Source organism: Schistocerca gregaria, chromosome 3 (genome assembly GCF_023897955.1).
Source record: "Schistocerca gregaria isolate iqSchGreg1 chromosome 3, iqSchGreg1.2, whole genome shotgun sequence".
Lineage (NCBI taxonomy): Eukaryota > Metazoa > Arthropoda > Insecta > Orthoptera > Acrididae > Schistocerca > Schistocerca gregaria.
This window is the reverse complement of record NC_064922.1, coordinates 591941020-591961125: the sequence shown is the minus strand read 5'-3', so window position 1 is coordinate 591961125 and position 20106 is coordinate 591941020. Positions and strand designations below refer to the sequence as shown.

General features: G+C 40.6%; 1 protein-coding gene across 1 annotated transcript in view; it reads right to left on the bottom strand.

Annotated features, from left to right (window-relative positions):
* The window catches only part of LOC126353906 (glutamine-dependent NAD(+) synthetase), a 190750-nt gene extending 178621 nt beyond the window's left edge, over positions 1–12129 (bottom strand). The window contains exon 1 of the mRNA XM_050003134.1: positions 10834–12129. The gene's annotated coding sequence lies outside the window, so the exon portion shown is untranslated. The remainder of the gene's footprint in view (positions 1–10833) is intronic.
* Between the last annotated feature and the right edge of the window lie 7977 nt (positions 12130–20106).

The following is a 20106-nucleotide window of genomic DNA, read 5'->3' as shown; positions in this document are numbered from 1 at the left end:
AACTCCAAATCACCCCCTTAACCTCGGATCTTACCTCACCATCATTCCCCAAACCCCCTCAACATGGAAGCTAAGCTTACATCCCCAGAGAATTTTAATCCACCATCCAACACTGATCCTGACCTCACAAACCTACTTGCTGCAAATGCTCCGCAACTGTAGTTTTGAACAGCAAGGTTTACCTGGTTGTAGGACTCGGCCAGCTGTCAGATTCATCCATCTAAAAACCCTGCCAGTGACCCCTTTTAAGAAATCCAACAGGATTTCCAGTCTCTTCTCAAATCCTTAAGCCTATCCCAGAACTTCTCCCCAGAGTCAATCTCTCCCCTCACTCCTACCACTCCCTACATTCTTTTCAAGTCCATAAAACCCAACTGGTCTCAGTGTCCAATTATGACCAGTTACTATGTTCCCACTGAGAGAATCTATGTTCTCACAGATCAACACCTACCAAACAGTACCCTTGTTGTCACTGTTGATGCCACCTCACTTCACACTAACATCTCTAATACTCAGTCTTGCTTCAATTGAATGTGACTTTCCCAACACCCAACAGATTACAAACCTACCACCTACTTACTGGTCACCATCACCAACTATACCCTCACTCACAATTACTTTTTACCTTAGAAGGCATCAACTACAAACAGATTGGTGGTACAGCAATGGGCATCCACTTGCACCATTCTATACCACATTATTCATCAGTGGTCGTGAGGAATCTTTCCTGACTACGCAGAATCCTAAACCTCTCACCTGGTTCAAATTCATTGAAGACCTCTTCATGAATTGGACCAAGGATGATAACACCCGGTACACATTCCTGCACAAGCTCAACACCTTCTCCTCTATTCACTTCAACTGGTCCTACTCAACCCCACAAGCCACCTCCCACAATGTTGTTTTCCATCTCAAAGGTGGCTACAGCCGTAATTCTGTCCATATCAAACCTACCAATCACCATCAATGCCTCCACTTCAACAGCTGCCACCCATTCCATGTCAAGAAGTGCCTTTCATACAGCCTAGCCACCCCTGGCCGTTGCATCTGTAGTGAGAAGCAGTCCCCTTCTAAATATACCAATGGTCTCATCGAGGTCTTTATAGACCAAAATTACTGTCCCAATCTTGTACAGAAACAGGACTGCCATGCATTCTCTCTCCAGTTACCCACCACCCCGAAAGTTCCACTGGCCGGCCCATTCAGGAGCATTCCCCTTTATGACTTATTACCACCCAGGACTGGAGCAACTGAATCACTTTCTCCGAAAGGGTTTCCACTATCCTTTCCACCCCTCCCACACTTTTATTCCACTGTCCATCGAATCTACACATTATTCTCGTCCACCGATATGCAACCCCAGTTCCCAATCACCTTGCCTCAAGGCTCGTATCCCTGTATTCAAAGATACGTATGCAAGAGATTCAAGAATAGGCAGCATATATTACCATTATTACATACTTCTGTGCAAAAAAACACTAACATTTCATGTTGCCTTTCATTTTTTAATCTTCAGCTGATGTTTTTTAAAGATTTTTTCTGATGCTTTGCCAACATGACAGACTGCAATGGAAGGCGAATTTTCTACAATGCCACCCATTATTGCTGGCACAAAGCCAGAAAAAGATCATTAAACAAATGTTGGTTGAATTTTCTGCCAACAGGCAACTCATCAACAAGTGGCCAATAAAGCCTTATCTGCAATGCAAAATTTGCCAAGCTATGACTTCCAGTTTATCTCTTGTAAAACAATACCTGTCATCAAGCCAAATGATGTTTGACCACCACTGTAGTTTACTACACAGTCCTAATGGAGGTGGTATGCAATTGCCTTCCTATGACCTTTGAACTGACTTACCCACCCAGTGAGTTACGGAAGGACCCACAGTTTAACGTAGACTCCGAAGTACAGTGCAACTTGGCATTTTTCACAACAAGAAACAACAAAGATGTGGTAATGACAGATTAAAATCATAGGAGTGGGGAAGTATCAAACTCTTAACATCTTGATCTGTAATCTGGCACTGTACTAAGGAGCCACTGAGATGTCTTACTCTATATGTAAGATTTAGAATTTTCTGTTTCATTTATTGATTTTCTCTATGACATTTCTAATGGTGTGATCAAGCTACCTGCAACACAGAAATACATGTTCATTTTCTTAGCTCAACAACAGTATTTTTAGAGCAATTTTACTTTTTCATTTGTCACAGTTTCTCGATTAGGCTTGATTATAATACCTGCACTGTCAACAAAGAATGATCATTCTTCATTCTGATCCTATGCTGTTGGGTTGTGTACACTCTCTGGAAGTCTAATGTGATACTGGATTCCTTTTATTAAATTGGATGACTCATACGTTACCAGCAAGAGCTCCAATAACTTAATAGTTGAACTTTTTCTACAGTATTGGTTTTGAACAAAAAGATTGTCCTGTCGAGCATTGATAGCTGCAACAGGCAGAAGACATGCTCTGTTGGTGCGGTACATTTTCAAGATTTTGAGCGAGAAACTCACACCTCTCTTCGGCATGCCAGTGCATAACTTGGTACAGAAACAGCTAAGCAAAAGTCTGTGCAATTTGCAGATTTATTTATATGTAAAAGCCACCTTCAGAGTTTTCCTGTGTGTGAGTCCACATGTGCAAGATTAATGTACCAATTTGAAACTATAGAATCACATATTTTACTGTTTTCATCACTATTGCATAATCCTTCACTGGTTGTATGAATACCCAATTGTATTGCGATATACTGTAAAATTTCGAACATTTGCAAGTGCCACGATAAACTCTTACTGTTAATGTTAATTGCAGGCTTAAACTTATTTGTACCCTTTAAAATTTTTTAGAAGAGAAGGCCTGTCCTTGTTCAAAACAATTGCTCTCAAATTTCCTTGTTAATTACACAAGAAATAGGTAACTTTTGAGAATTTTTGGATGTTTACAAAACTATATTTTCATAAGTTACCAGTATGAGTGTTTTTGGATAACATACTGCATAGCAAATCACTCACAGTTACTACCTAAGAATACATCATCCCAATTTCACAGTATATCAGTGCAAATAAATCAACATTTCTGAGAATTTTTTGGAAGGTACCATTGTCTTTCACATAATCCAGTTAGTAGTAAATCGGCAATCGAGATTTAGTTACTGAAGCACATCTCGTAACTAGCAAATCGTCCTACATTTACTTTTCCCTTACAGAGGAGTACATATTATCTATATTTACTGTGAATGAACTCTATTTTCAAGTTTGTTAATACACTCCTGGAAATGGAAAAAAGAACACATTGATACCGGTGTGTCAGACCCACCATACTTGCTCCGGACACTGCGAGAGGGCTGTACAAGCAATGATCACACGCACGGCACAGCGGACACACCAGGAACCGCGGTGTTGACCGTCGAATGCCGCTAGCTGCGCAGCATTTATGCACCGCCGCCGTCAGTGTCAGCCAGTTTGCCGTGGCATACGGAGCTCCATCGCAGTCTTTAACACTGGTAGCATGCCGCGACAGCGTGGACATGAACCGTATGTGCAGTTGACGGACTTTGAGCGAGGGCGTATAGTGGGCATGCGGGAGGCCGAGTGGACGTACCGCCGAATTGCTCAACACGTGGGGCGTGAGGTCTCCACAGTACATCGATGTTGTCGCCAGTGGTCGGCGGAAGGTGCACGTGCCCGTCGACCTGGGACCGGACCGCAGCGACGCACGGATGCACGCCAAGACCGTAGGATCCTACGCAGTGCCGTAGGGGACCGCACCGCCACTTCCCAGCAAATTAGGGACACTGTTGCTCCTGGGGTATCGGCGAGGACCATTCGCAACCGTCTCCATGAAGCTGGGCTATGGTCCCGCACACCGTTAGGCCGTCTTCCGCTCACGCCCCAACATCGTGCAGCCCGCCTCCAGTGGTGTCGCGACAGGCGTGAATGGAGGGACGAATGGAGACGTGTCATCTTCAGCGATGAGAGTCGCTTCTGCCTTGGTGCCAATTATGGTCGTATGCGTGTTTGGCGCCATGCAGGTGAGTGCCACAATCAAGACTGCATACGACCGAGGCACACAGGTCCAACACCCGGTATCATGGTGTGGGGAGCGATCTCCTACACTGGCCGTACACCTCTGGTGATCGTCTAGGGGACACTGAATAGTGTACAGTATATCCAAACCGTCATCGAACCCATCGTTCTACCATTCCTAGACCGGCAAGGGAACTTGCTGTTCCAACAGGACAATGCACGTCCGCATGTATCCCGTGCCACCCAACGTGCTCTAGAAGGTGTACGTCAACTACCCTGGCCAGCAAGATCTCCGGATCTGTCCCCCATTGAGCATGTTTGGGACTGGATGAAGCGTCGTCTCACGTGGTCTGCACGTCCAGCACGAACGCTGGTCCAACTGAGGCGCCAGGTGGAAATGGCATGGCAAGCCGTTCCTCAGGGCTACATCCAGCATCTCTACGATCGTCTCCATGGGAGAATAGCAGCCTGCATTGCTGCGAAAGGTGGATATACACTGTACTAGTGCCGACATTGTGCATGCTCTGTTGCCTGTGTCTATGTGCCTGTGGTCAGTGTGATCATGTGATGTATCTGACCCCAGGAATGTGTCAATAAAGTTTCCCCTTCCTGGGACAATGAATTCACGGTGTTCTTATTTCAATTTCCAGGAGTGTAACGATAACTTAAAAATGTTTTAGGAAATTAGTAATTTTACCATAGGTTATTCTGTTGGTTTAACAGAAATCTCATTTTGTGTATTTGTTTAAATTCTTACAGGGAACCAGCAGTTTTTTTTTAGCTCAACAGATATAAATAATAATCAGCACGCTTAATTTCAAATTTGTTGACTGTCGTGTAATACACTGCACTAGTCAAAATGCAGCCCCACTGTGAATGCTGTTCACAAACAAAGGATGAATTGACTGGCATTTGTAAGCAGCTGGAAATCACCCTGACTACACTCTAACGATTGCAGCTGCTGCAAACTGGTGTATTGGAAGAGCTCCCAAGAGTCATGTACTTGTGGTACCATTATCAAAAGCACTTCAAGTATTATACTCTCCTGTATATCCTGCCTCCCTTGCAGGAAGTACAAGATCTGTCATTACTCACTCATCCATTTGACTGCGAGTGGCATTTCAATGGGAGCTCTTGTTATACTGATCGCCTTAACCATTAAGTTCAAGGTGCTGTCGTTTATCAAAACTGAAACTGAGCCAGTGGGCCGCACTTCACTGCTTTGGGGAAAGCTGTTTTCTCCAGTGTCAAGAGGTTGCAAACACAAAATGGCTGGCATCTAAATCATCAGCACTTATACGTACTACAAATGATGGTTCCCTTTAGGGAAATGGCAGCAAGGTTGTGGTGCATGTAGAAACAAATGCTTGTCTAGAAGCTCCATGCGAGATTGTTTGGCAAAGACTCAGAAACAGGTGTGCATTAAATGGTAATTGGATCCCTCTACTGCCCACCAGACTTATCTCCTGCTGTAACGGTAAACTTCAAAGAAAATCTCAGTTCACTTTTACATTAAGCTCCCCAATCGTACTGTATTCATCAGTGGAGACTTAAATCATCAAATTTACAGTTTTGTTAGTAGTGGGCAAAAGACTTCCAGTGAAACATTACTAAATGTGTTCTCTGAAAACTACCTAGAACAGATAGTTTAGAACCCCATTCATGATGGAAATGTGTTGGATTTAATGGCAACAAACAGACTTTACCTCTTCAAGGATGAACACACTGGAACTTTACTCTTATCACTGCATGAGGCAGTTGTGGTGACAATGATTATCGAAGTATAGAGGGCAGCTAATATACGCAACACAAAGATATATCTTTCCAGTAAACTGGATAAAGAATCAGTTTTGTATCTTAATGAAGAACTTTAAACAGTCAGCACAGGGCAGGAGCATGCAGAGGAACTCTGTCTCAAGTTTAAAAGAATAGTTGACCATGCACTGGATAGATATGTACACAGCAGAACAATTCATGATTGGAGAAACCCTCCAAGGCATACAGTGACTGTGGAAAAACTTCTAAGGTAACGGACTACTGCATAATAGGTGTAAAACAAAACATAGAATTTTGGACAGAGATATGGTGAATGGAACGTTTTTGGGCTGTCAATGACTACTGTAGCAGAATACTGTCAAATGACCTTTCACAAAACCACAAGAATTTCTGGCCATTTATGAAGATTGTTAGTGGCACCAAAGTTAGTTTCCAGTTGTTGTAATCCTTGGCTCATTCAGATACATGTTCTACCTATTCCTCAACATTAGAAGAAAGATGCTAACGTAAATGTTTAAGTAGCTTAGTAGCAGCTGGGAGCATTCCACTGTTCCAGCCTGGCACTTTGCAGGTAAAATTCACACAACGGGACATACAAAGGAAGTTTACAAGGTGCAATGGCACCACATTAGACCTACTTGCTGTGTTAACATTGATTTGCACTGTGCTGTCACTACTGGGAGGTTATTTGGACACCTCTGAGAAGAAGAGCCATTAACAATTTTACAAATTTGTTCATCTGTTACTAAGTTGAGCTTCAGCCACTATAAATGACAGATATAATTAGATATGAAGTGATGTAATGATTTGGAAATTCAAAATCTCTTACAGTATATTGTTAGTCTGTTCAAGAAAATATAAAATATAATGATTCTGAGAGAGAATATATAGGAGCTATAATTTCATGCCTGCTGGACATATACCAAACTCTCTTACTGTCTTTGCATCACATGCATCAGAGAAGAGTCGTTCACAGTAACCAGTGGCCTTGATTGGCAAGTCCACAGCATTAAGATAGCTTCATAATGTGAGCACAATTGAGCATTCCAGGTAAAATTTGTGCAAGCTACCAAAAGGATTAATGTTTTATGTCACAAGGAGAGTGCACCACTCCCAAACAAATGAGATAGGAACTGAAATTGCCCGTAGCAAAGCAAAAGCTGAAATGCTTAACTCCATTTTCAAACATTCATTAAGAAAGGAAAACCCAGGAGAATTAACTCCATTTAATCCTTGAACCACTGAAAAGATTAGCAAAATCAGTATTAATGTAAATGGTGTTGCAAAACAGCTGAATCATTAAAACTGAAAAGCTCCAATGCCTGATGGAATCCCTATCAGATTCTTTACTGATCCCTCAAATACATAATCTTTGGGTCAGGCAGTCTGGTAGATGCAGTATTTCTTGATTTCACACCTACACTTATTGTCTAAAGTTAGAAAAGGACTACCAAGTGAAATTTAAGACTGGATTTAGGATTTTTGTAGGAAGGACACAGCATGTTATCTTAGACGGAGGATCATCTTCAGATGTAGAAGTAACTTCAGGTGCACCCAGGAAAGTGTTTAGGGACCTTAGCTGAAAGATTGGTAACTTGCTTTAAGCATTCAGAAACAAAACTGTGCACTTCACAGAACAAAAAAACGTAGTTTCCTATGAAATAATATCAATGAGTGGCTGCTGGAATTGGTTAACTCATACAAATACCTGGGTGTAATACTTCGTATGGATATGAAATGGAATGATCACATAAGCTCAGTCATGGATAAAGTAGGTGGTAGACTTTATTGGTAGAATACAGGGCAAATACAATCAGTCTACAAAGGAGATTGCTTACGAATCACTCATGTGACCCATTCTAGAATATTTCTCAAGTGTGTGGGACCTCTACCAAAAAGGACTAACAGGGGATATTGAATGTATACAGAGGATGGGAACCCAAATAGTCGCACGTTTGTTTGATCTGTGGGAGAGTGTCGCAAAGATACTGACAGAACTAAACTGGCAGCCTCTTTAAGAAAGATGTACAGTCAACTATTTGGCAAGCATAGTCAAGCTTGACAAAATGTTTGATCATTTACAGGGGCCTTAAGATCATTGCGCTACAAGTAGTGTATTGTCAGAAAAGAGTACACGTTCCAGGCTTCCTAAAGGCACACTTTTGCTGTCGTATGGATAAAAGGTGTGCCACAATGTGCAACTGAAATGGTGTGGCAACTGGAAATATACTCCAAAGCTGAAGAATGTGGGTTGGTATGATTCAAGTGGGCAAAACATCTAAACAGCACACAGACTCATAATGAAATGGTGCCAACAATTTGACTACAGCCACACAAGGACAATAGCGATCAGGAAGTTCATGTCTAGCATAATGTGACTTCCATCTTTTAGGACAGCTAAAAGAACATGGGGAGGGAGATAACCAGCTATGAGGACGTTCACACAGCAGTTTTTGACAAAAGAGTGAATTTTTTATCATTCAGGAATTGAATTATGAATAGAACATTCCAACTGTTCTTTACAGAGACTTGGTGAAAAATAATGATTTGTCTGTTTCACTTTGAAATGTAGTACAGTATTCAATAAAAGTTACTTGGTCTGCTATAACAACATTTAACTTACTTGCTGAAGCCCCCTCTTACCTTTGCAACTGATATTAGAGTGACACTGGTTAGCAATTATAAATATATTTCACTACTCTTCTCGTAATTAAGTTTAGCAGTGACATATTTCAGTACACCTAGGAATATATCATGTGACAGTTAAATATTAAACAGCTTACACTGCACGTAAATAAAGAACAGACAGTAATTTACTTTAAGTATTTTCAAAGCCATAAGTTTCTGCTTTTGAGAGTTCATTACATTCTTAATTTGTTTGGCAGACAATGAAGTAATTGTGATCTGGCTGCATATATGTAGTACCAACACTGCTTCTGCGTGAATTCTATTGTTTAATCTCTCAAACTTACCATGCCAGTTACCCAAGTTATTTTCCAGAAGTGATTATTAACTATGCTGACTATATGACTTTTCTCATTTACTATTTGACTGTGCACTTTAACATCTACATGTATTCCGTAAATAATGTTCTGGTTGTCCTTTTAAATATTGCCCATATAATTTTATGATATGAATATTCATTTCAGATTTTACAAAGATTTTTTTGATTAAACATTATTGCATTTGATCTACAATGAAATCAGGCCTCATCCTCTGGTCACAAATTTCTTACAATTTCCTTTTCTTGCACACAAACTGTAACTTACCCTATAACTGTAAACATATTCTAATAGCAATAACATTCTGAACATTATCAACTTTGATATGGATGGATGGATGAATGAATGAATAAATAGGGACTACTGATATTCTTATCCCTTCTGTAACTTATAAAATTCTGTAAGTTTAATAGTAGGACTAATGTTAATGGTTTCATGTTTACCTTGTATTCTTTGATTTGCTGCTATTAGATACAGATTTCACATAGCACTCTGAATATAACCTTCAAAATACATTATTTTGTCCACTGCTGCTATACGTCCTGTATTACTCCATCATGCTCAGTCCCCTGAGCTTTCTGTCCATACTACAGCTCAGATACATCAGCAGATGCAGCATTAGGTCTCAACTGTAAGAGCCAGCTACCTAAGTCATCTGGGTAAGAATCTTAACTCAGAGTTCTCTGTAATGAAGCATTTGGGGGCGCAGTGGCAGCAGTTGTGGCTGAGGGTTGAAGCTTCTCTCTCAACATCATATTACCTCTGGTAGTCCTAACTACTGGATTGAAATGTGCCTCGCAAATAGTGGAACATTCCCAACAATACTGTGCTTGTTAAATCCTAAATGACAAATTTGGTGACACAAAAATGCGAATGTGTGGGTTCCTCTTTGATGATGCATAATATGCAGCTTAAGAATTATAGTGTGCACTTCTGTGTATATAACTGAAATATGTTTAACTTTAAAAAAAAGACTTCCTTTGCAAGCATTTTGCTTAAGGTCTAGAGAAAGGTTGTAGCCTCTCTCGTTTGTGAACAGGTATTAATTTACTTTTGTTTTTATAACCTGTGATAGATCAAATAACATATGTACATTGACAATTTCTAGCAGAACAGCTGAAAAATTAACAATCAATAGAGACAGTCCAATTTAATGGTTAATGAGTGAAGCTTTCGACAACGACTGTCTATGTATCCACAAATATCACATCACAGTAAAGTTTTTATATATTGGTATCTAACTTCCTGGCACGGCAGCATAAAACACCGGGGAAAAAAGGACGTGTCTTGGGCAGATCTTTAATGGGCTGTAGTACTGAAACTGCGTATTTGACAAATAAGCACGTATAAATAATACGAAATCCACCATTCTACACATCGTGAAACGTTTTCTTCAATATGATGCGCTGACTATGGAAATCTACAATGATCTTAATGACATAATAGTCCTCAACAAGATATCAATTTGCCGTCCAAGTATGCTGGACATGTGGTAGTCCGTTATCTCCTTACAGTATAGCTGTTTTTAAACCATTTCAGTTCTCTCTGTTTTAACTACGGATGAAATGGTGCCGAAGACAGTCAAAACGAAGGGCATTACCATGGGAGAATAACTGATATGACCCGTTTATACATGAAATTAATGTATCCAAACTTGAATGGTGATTGGAGCTTGCCGACTTCATTCACTCATACAAATGATATTTCATGTGACTGTCAAATTTACGTACCGTACTTCATTATCTCTCCAGTGAAATTTGCATCCATCTGTAGCCTACGTGACAATTTCCGTAAGAAAAGCTGGAACGACTCAACTAAGCTAGTGGTTGGGGAAAAAATGTAAAAGTTCTAATAACACTGAAATAATTGACAAAGAATTTTAAGAAGGCCTATGTACATTTTTCAGCGAAACTGAGTAACTGAAGTGTTTCTGTCTCGCTCTCTTAATGTGAAAGAACATTCGCAACAGGTGCGACAAGTCGCTCTACAATAAGCATTTGTAATTTGGACAAAAAACAGAACTTACTTTTCTTGGACCTCGTGACAGGCGCGGAATGGTCCAACTGCAATTCGTCACCGTACGCTTGAAGAGTGGCAAATCCGCAGCTATCCTGTCAATCAATTTCTGGTATTGTCAGGTGGACAATCATCGCTCACATATCAGTCACAATCACAAACAAATACCATATGCCCCGCGATGCACTTGGGGGAAACTATAAATTACGTGTATCGATTCATATGTCGACGCTATCTCGAGCTCCTCCTAGCGCAAATTGTGTGGTCGTTGATATCGACATAACGTCGCCAGGCTACGAGATGGAAGGAAGTTTCACGAATTCCCGCTTTAATTTAAGAATCCCAAACTAACCATACTTCTGTAATTAAAAACAACGTCGCATGAGGCAAGTCATACCAGTCTCCGTTCATGCTCTTTCATAAGCATGATTACTGCATGTTGGTAAATAAATTCTATTGTGCACAAATCAAATGCATACTGCGTTTACACTATAATATTGAAGAATTCATTTGCAGTTATTAGCAATTTATTTTGTAGTTATTTGCAGTTACCAATTAATTAGCGAGAATCTGCGACGAAAATGAACTGGCGGTGCCAAACATTTTGCTATTTGGGGAGGGGGGTGGGGATAATAAATCATTTTGTATGTACTCTGTAGGTCCACACGAAATTGTTGCCTTAACATCAGTGGAAGTAGCCTATTCATGGCGATAATTAGATAGTAAATGAAATAAGCCTACACTTCATTAATAAGTTTTAGATGATGTTTTTGAACTTACATCGCACAACGTCGGTAACGAATTTGTTTCGGATGCCTCAGCAGTTAAGCATGAATTTGCAAGACTGTGGATGTGAATCTTTTTATTGCAATTGGCTTTGCAAATCCGAGGTCCATTTGATTGATGCAATTCCGAAAAGGACATTTCCGTAGACTCTTTATACGGTACAATTTTCTACAAACGGACAGCAAACTACAGTGTTTATTCGTTATTTCACGTGACAAAGCTATCTTCTTCTCCAGTTCTCGTATAGCATTAACATTCCCGTAATGCGAATATGCGTCATTCGAGTGGTACTAATTCCAGAAGAAACAAACAAATTCTGTATGTTGCGCCTGGCACAGTAAAGCAACTAGACTATAAATTCCAGCTTTCGGCTACTAAAACAAAAAGCACGACGATTCTATAAAACAATTTCCGTAACCGCGGCAACAGCAGTAAAATTTTAAAATACGATAAAGAAGTCTTCAAAGTATCAACGTCCATTTCCCTACCATTGTCACAATCCAAGGAAGAAGAACGTAAGCAGCAACAATAAATGAACGCTCTTTGTGCCAGGGTTTGACGCGAATTGCTACTCTGATAGCGCTGATCACGATTGCTACAAATAACAATATTTGACATATTGTGCGACCTCCAATTGCGAAATCTGTCGACTACAGTGGAGACACCTACTTCGGCAACTGTGGCAAGTCTCTGAGAGAGTACACCGTTCTTGGTTCCTTGTTCCTTGTTAATAATTGCCCTGACCCGACATAATGCTTTATATGCTTTCCAGAATATAAATTTAACTGATACTCTGGACGTAAACATAACTTACGCCTCTGATACTACATTTAACAAATTAAAATTCTGGAGGAAACGTAGCTACGTTTGTGACAAAGCTGACACACATTTATCGTTTCTCGACTAATGGCCATGTGCTGCTGGTTTTATATTTTCCGTCCAGTCACGTCAAAACAGAACGGTTTATTAGTTATGTTAATTACCTTGTCCGCTCTGAATGAAAATGCACATTAACTACAAAAGCTCAGATTCTACGCGAATTGTACGGTAAATATTTATTGCTTCATTAAGTGATGCATTGCTTTAGAGGGGCGTTGCTGTAATTGCATCATCAATTTTGTATTTCATCTAGTATAACCAACGTCGGCATAGTTGTGACACCGGTATGCACAGATAATATGCAAATTGGCTCTAAATCATGTATACATATACATTTACATCAACATCTATACTCTGCAAACCACTGCAAAGTGCATGACAAAGAGTATGTCTCACTGTACCCATTATTAGGATTTTCCCCCCATTCTATTCAGTTTGAAGCGCTGGAAGAATGGTGATTTAAATTCTTCCTCAAGTGCTGTAACTATTCTAAAATTGTGATTCTGGTAGCCAACCTGAACCCCACAGGGGCGATATGTGGCAAGTTGTAGTATATAGTCATTGTTTAAATCCAGCTACTGCAGCTCTATAAGTAAGTTTTCTCTGGATATTGAACACCTATTTTCAAGAGTCTGCCATTTCACTTTCTTCAGCATCTCTGTGGCACTCTTCTTTTGTCAAACTAGCCTATGACCAGACATGCGGCCCTTCTCTGTATATAGTCAATATCCCCTGTTAGTTCTACCTGGTAAAGGTCCCACACACTTGAGCAATATTTAGTATAGGTTGCAAGTTCTCTTTGGAGAGTCATTTCATTTCTCTATTATTCTACCAATGAACCAAAGTATGCTACCTGATTTACATATGACTACACTTGCGTGGTTGTTCCACTTCATTTCACTACAAATTGCTAAACAGAAGTCTTTGTATGAGTTACTGCTTCCAGTTGTAACTCTTTGATTTAGTAGTCAAAGGGTTCGACACTTTTCTTTTTGTGAATTGTATAATTTTACATTCCTGAACATTTAATGCGGGTCATTCATCTTTGCTAAACTTTGAAACCTTATCAAGATCCAACTGAATATTTGTGGAACTTTTTTTTTAGACAGTACTTCATTATAGAGATCTGCATCATCTGCAAGAAGTCTAAAGTTACTGTTAACATTATCTGCAAGGTCATTCACATGCAACATGAGCAGGAAGGATCCAAACACACTTCCATGGGCCACACTCAAAGTTACTTCTCCAGCTGTAGGTGACTCTCTATTCAAGAGAACATGCTGCATCCTCCCTACCAAATAATCCTCAGTCCAGTCATTAATTTCTCTTGGTACCCTGTATGATAGTGTGCTTGGTAACAATTGTAGATGCAGTACTGAGTAAAATGCTTTTCGGAAATCAAGAAATATTGCATCTGTCTGACTGCCTTAATCCAAAGCTTTGAGTGTGTCATATGAGACAAGTGCAAGTTGAGTTTCACATGACTGATGTCTTCAGAAACCCTGCTGGTTGGCACAGAGAAGGCTGTGGATGTCAAGGTTATTGGGCGATACTTTTGTGGATCACTACTACCACCTGAGTTGTGAACTGGTGTGACCTGTGCTTCCTTCCAAATACACAGCACAATTTTTGTTCCAGGAATCTATAACTATAGCTAAAAGAGACACAGGTGGAATACAGAACCTGGTAGGATGTTCTACCAGGCCTCTGAGCTTTGCTCAGTTTTAATCAAATCAGCCATTTCTGTCAGTTTTAGCAATTCAATTGTTTCTCAACACCACTGACACTTGTTTCATCGTCTTTTCGGTGTTACCAGTATTAAACGGGGTCAATTATCTGGCTTTTCCTTTGCAAAGGAAAATTTGTAAGCAGAGTTCAGCATTTCTGCTTTTTCTTTGCTACCCTCAATTTCACATCCTGCCTCATCCATGTGCAAGTGCAAAGCCTTTACATGCAACCAGAATAGCTTTAGGTTATGAGAAAGATCATTTGACAAAATTCTGCTATGATAGTCACTGAAAGCTTCACCCATTGCTCTCTTAATAGACAATCACTTTTCATTCAGCATCTCTCTATCTGTAGCCATTTGTTTTACACCTATTATGCACTAGTCTCAGTTTCTTTAGAAGTTTCTTTACTGTGTCCATACACCATGGAGAGTTCCTCCCATTATGAATTGTTCAGCAGGTTACATATCTGTCTAGTGCATGGTCAACTATTCTTTTAATAATTTTTATTTTAGCTAGAACCACAGTCATGGAAAATTTTTTGAATGAGCTGCCACTTTTTGACTGTAATAATTTTTTATTATTGTTTTATGATCCAGGCTTTATCCTTAGGGTATTTTCAAGTACAAAAACTGGAATAAACAACTGAAGTATAAATAACAGAAGCAAGAAACATGGCAACCATGAGAAATAGTGAATAAATACCATGATTATTTGTGTAACAATATTATGAAAAGTATAGTTGTTACTCATCATATAGCAGAGATGATATTGCAGGAAGGGTTCCCAACTGTGCAATTCAGAAAAGCTGGTGTTGGTGGAAGGATCCAGATGGCACAGGTTGTGCAACAGTCATTGAAATGAAGAGCCTCATGTTGGGTGGGATGCTCAGCAACAGGGTAGTGCAGTTGTTTTTTGGCCACAGTTTGTCAGTGGACATTCATGCAGACAGACAGCTTGTTGATTGTCATGCCCACATAGAATGCAGCACAGTAGTTGCAGCTTAGCTTGTAAATTACGTGTCTGGTTTCACAGATAGCCCTGTGTTTGATGGAATAGGTGATATTTGTGACCGGACTGGGGTAGTTGGTGGTGGAAGCATTTATGGAACAGATCTTGCATCTAGGTTTATAACAGGGATATGAACCATGAGGCAAGGGGTTGGGAGCAGGGCTTGTGTGTGGGTGGATGAGGATTGTGTAGGTTCGGTGGGTGGCAGAATACTGCTGTGGGAGGAAGGTGGTTTGGGAACGAATGGGTAGGACTTTTGTCTTCACAGGCCATAACGAGAGGTAGTTAAAACCTTGGCAGAGAATGTAATTCAGTTGCTTCAGTACTGGGTGGTACTGAGTCACGAGGGGAATGCTCGTCTATGGCCAGACGGTGGGACTTTGAGAGCTGGAAGGTGACTGGAAAGATGAGGCATGGACTATCTGTTTTTGTACAAGGTTGGGTGGGGGGTAATTATTGTCAGTAAAGGCCTCAGTGAGACCCTTGGTGTATTTTGGGAGGGACCACTCATAACTGCAGATGCGATGGCTACAGGTGGCTAGGCTGTATGGAAGGAACTTCTTGGTATGGAATGGATGGCAGCTGTCATTGTGAAGGTATCACTGGTGGTTGGTCGGTTTGATATGGACAGAGGTAATGATGTGGCCATCTTTGAGGTGGAGGTCAATGTATAGGAAATTGGCTTGCTGGGTTCAGTAGTACCAGGTGAAATGAATGACAATGAAGGTGTTGAGGTTCTGGAGGAACCTATCCACATTCCTCCAGAACCCCAACAACTTCTTCTCATGAGTACCTCTGTCTATAACAGACCTACAAACCACGAGCAACACCTCCACTTTGACAGCTGCCACCCGTTCTATACCAAGAAGTCCCTTCCATATAGCCTATTCACCCGTGGCCATCACATCTACAGTGACGAGTGGTGCCTCTCAAAATACACTGGGGGTCTCACTGAGGCCCTTACAGATCGTAATTACCCACCCCCAATAACATTGTACAAAAACAGATCTCCTGGGCCTTATCTTCCCAGTAACCCATCACCTCCCATGGATACAGCTCTATTAAAGAGACTGCTTACACCACACTTGTCCGCCCTATTCTGGAGTATTGCTGTGCGGTGTGGGATCCGCATCAGGTGGGACTGACGGATGACATTGAAAAAGTACAAAGAAGGGCAGCTCGTATTGTATTATCGTGAAATAGGGGAGAAAGTGTCACAGACATGATACGAGAATTGTAGTGGCAATCATTAAAACAAAGGCATTTTTCGTTGCGAAGGGATGTTCTCATGAATTTTCAAACACCAATTTTCTCCTCCGATTGCGAAAACATTCTGTTGGCACCCACCTACATAAGGAGGAATGATCATCATGATAAAATAAGAGAAATCAGGGTTCGCACAGAAAAATTTAAGTGCTCGTTTTTCCCGTGTGCCGTTCGAGAGTGGAACGGTAGAGAAACAGCTTGAAGGTGGTTCATTGAACCCTCTGCTAGGCAGTTTATTGTGAACAGGAGAGTAATCACGTAGATGTAGATGATCTCCTCATGCCTTGTCTCCAGATTTTGAAACTCAAGCATTCCATTTACTTTCACATGTGACTTACGTGAGATCACTTTCCTACCCAGGTTCACAATGGCGGGTGTCCGTGTGCGTCAACTTCAGTGTCTACTCAAGGTCACATCAACCTTTCCATTCCATAAGCCGCGAAGTCTCATGAACATACACATTTCAGACCCAACGTCACCACCAGTGTTCAGTGATCATCAGTGGACTACTACTCACACACTGCACCTCAGTTCATCACAAAACATTCAGTCTTCCTCTTTATGCCACCACACCTCGAGCTCTCTCTTTCCATGCTCATCCGGTTCCGCAATCCCTCTATTACACACACATAATCCTCTCCTTCACTCTCTCTCTGAATGCTCTACATTGACAGCTTGTCTCACCGCATGATCAGCTGAGCTTACAATTGAGTGCTCCACATCCGATGCTCCATGTGCACATAATACCAAACTTCATTAGTTGATCTATGCAGCACCCAAGCAGCTGTTGTGCGCTCATCAGACGCTACATCAACTCACTGACATGCAGCCACCAGGCACAGTGAACATGCCTACAACCACACCCTCACCTGCTTCGGTGCCACCACCTCTACAGCTCTCCAAGCTTATTGGCACTTCACTTCTCAGGGGCTCTCCCTAGTCCACTCCCCTCTTGGATTTTGACTATACCCATACTTCTATGAGTATGCATAATGTGCACATGGCACTGATTACTAACAGTCCTCACTAAATCAGTGCTATGGAGGGACCACCCATACACCACAAGACTCATCCCCTCACCACTAAAAAACTATATCACGTGAAAATCGCTGTCAAAGAGTTACTTGATCTGCACATTATCCACCACTCAGACAACAACTTGTGTTCCACCATGCACTTTGTCCTCAAAACACATGATTCGTTTCGTTTCTGTGGGGCCTGCAGAGACCTGAACGCTCACACTATTATGAACAACTACTCGAACCCCCGCATACAGGACTTAACATAGCTACTCAATGGTGAGTGAGTGTTCAATGTACTTGACTGCCCCAAGCTTATCATCTAATTCCCTTGTTCAGAGACAAAATACCTAAGACAACACTCATCACCCCTTTCAGGCTTTTTGAGTACTTTTCATGCCTTACAGCCTCAAGAACATGCCCCTGATTGAAAATGATTCACTGATGCAACCTGCCATTTCTATACATCTAATTGATGATATCCTGATCATTTCCCCCATCTGTCATGGAACATCAACAGCATCTGGTCCAAGTTCAGGTCACATTCCCTGACAACAGTGTTGAAATCAAACATGAAAAGTCACAACTAACTTGCGACTGTGTTACTTTCCTTGACTGAACTGTTGCTTCTGAAGGCATCTGATCAACATCCGACTGAGTTGAGTTCATTTATAATCTTGCACTGCCCGTCAAGTACCATGAACTGTGGTGATTTCTTGGCATATAAACTTCTGGTACCAACATCTGCCTCACTCTGCCCCACTTACCAATGGTGTTACTGACAAAAACACTTCTGGCATGACAATATTACCTTGGACAGATGAAGTGATCCATTCCTTCGATGCTCTTAAGATGGATGTAGCCTACACTGTGACACTGGCACACCCAGTACCTGATACACTCATTTCAGTCACTACCGATGCAAGTGATATGCCGATAGGTGCCGTCGTGCAGCAACACATTGACAATAGCACTGATGTCATATTCTCAGTGCAAGTGGCCAACTTTCGACTGTGAGGTCCTTGCAGTCTAAGAGGCAGTCAGGCACTTCTGTGATGACATTAGAGGGTGTGAGCTTACCATGTTTACTGATCACTGGGCACTTGCAAATGCCATCAACAACCTAGGTAAAGATGTTTCCCCCCCAGACAACTCAGGCACATGGACTCAATCAGTCAATATCAGATAGTTACTACATATGCAGAGATAATAGTGTCATCTCCGATTGTTTGTCATGAGTGAACATCAATATCCCTCCCACCGACAAGAGCAAACTGGATCTCTTAAAAAAAGATGACACTGAACTTGCAAACATACAAACGGATCCCTAATGCGCACTGAGTTTTGAATCACACATACTGCCAGGCTCCTCCCTGCAACTGTGTGCGATACTTTGACAGGTATTCTCCACATTGTTGTACCTCTTTCACTATACTTCAATAGAACAAATAGTCCTGCCAATGGAAAAGCCACATGTAGCACTATTATACAGGGAATTGTGCATGTAGTACAATGTTACCCCTTTCACATGATTTGATCATGATGAATGACTTATAGATATGGATTTGGAAATCAGACTATTAGTTTCTCTTGCTAAGATTTTTCTGGCTGTTAGAAAAATGGAATAATACTGAATCTAAGACCTTCCTGTATCAAGTTCATTAAGTGGTTTGTCAATGGATTTACAATCCCAAGCCTATCTACACAAAGAAATGGTTAAGTTTCAGAAAAGCAGAAGAAGTTAATTTGGCCTACTTTCCTGCTGTTTACTAATATAACCACACACAAAAATATAACCATATAAATATGGTTCTGGGAAAGATGCCAGAATCTTTTAGCTATTAAACCCACATACATATTTGTATTGTTTTGATTGAGAAAGGCGATGAATGTTTATTCCTTACTATGTGCTAAAAAAAAATTGGCTACGGGGGACTTCCACATTTGCATTTTTTGTTTAACCAGCAACTTAAATACTTAAATATTCTATTAGCATAATACGTACATTTAAATTTATTAAGACACTTTGTTTATATCTTCCTCTTAAGTAATGATCTGTCAAAAGCAAAAGGCAAAAGGGTGTGGTCACTCTATACCGTAAATTACTAATTTTATGCAACCATGCTTCAGTGTTACTGAGCCACATAAGCAATTTTCTTTTCATAATTCTTTGTACTTTACTGAATGTTATCTGCACTTCACTCAAAATTTATTGACTCACTTTCAGTTTACTTATTGCCTCAAAGAGAGTAAGAATCACTTTAAAAGTTAGTTCACAACAATTACTTTTAGACATTTATTCAGGGATGAAAATTAGTACTTGTAGATACTGAGTAAAGCACAAACATTTTTATAACAAATTAACTCCCAATAATCAAAAACTAAGGAAGGATCCTATATACATAGGTGAATGATTAGGAACAAATGACAGGATGAACCAAATGTTATGTTTTAACACAATAATTATGCAAAAAAAAATTAATTTTGAATTAATAGTTCACATTTCTACAATTCTAATTATACTGTTTGTAACCTGTTGGCTGTAGGCTTTATGTGTAGCGGATAAGAATGACGCCTACACTGCCTATGGTACAG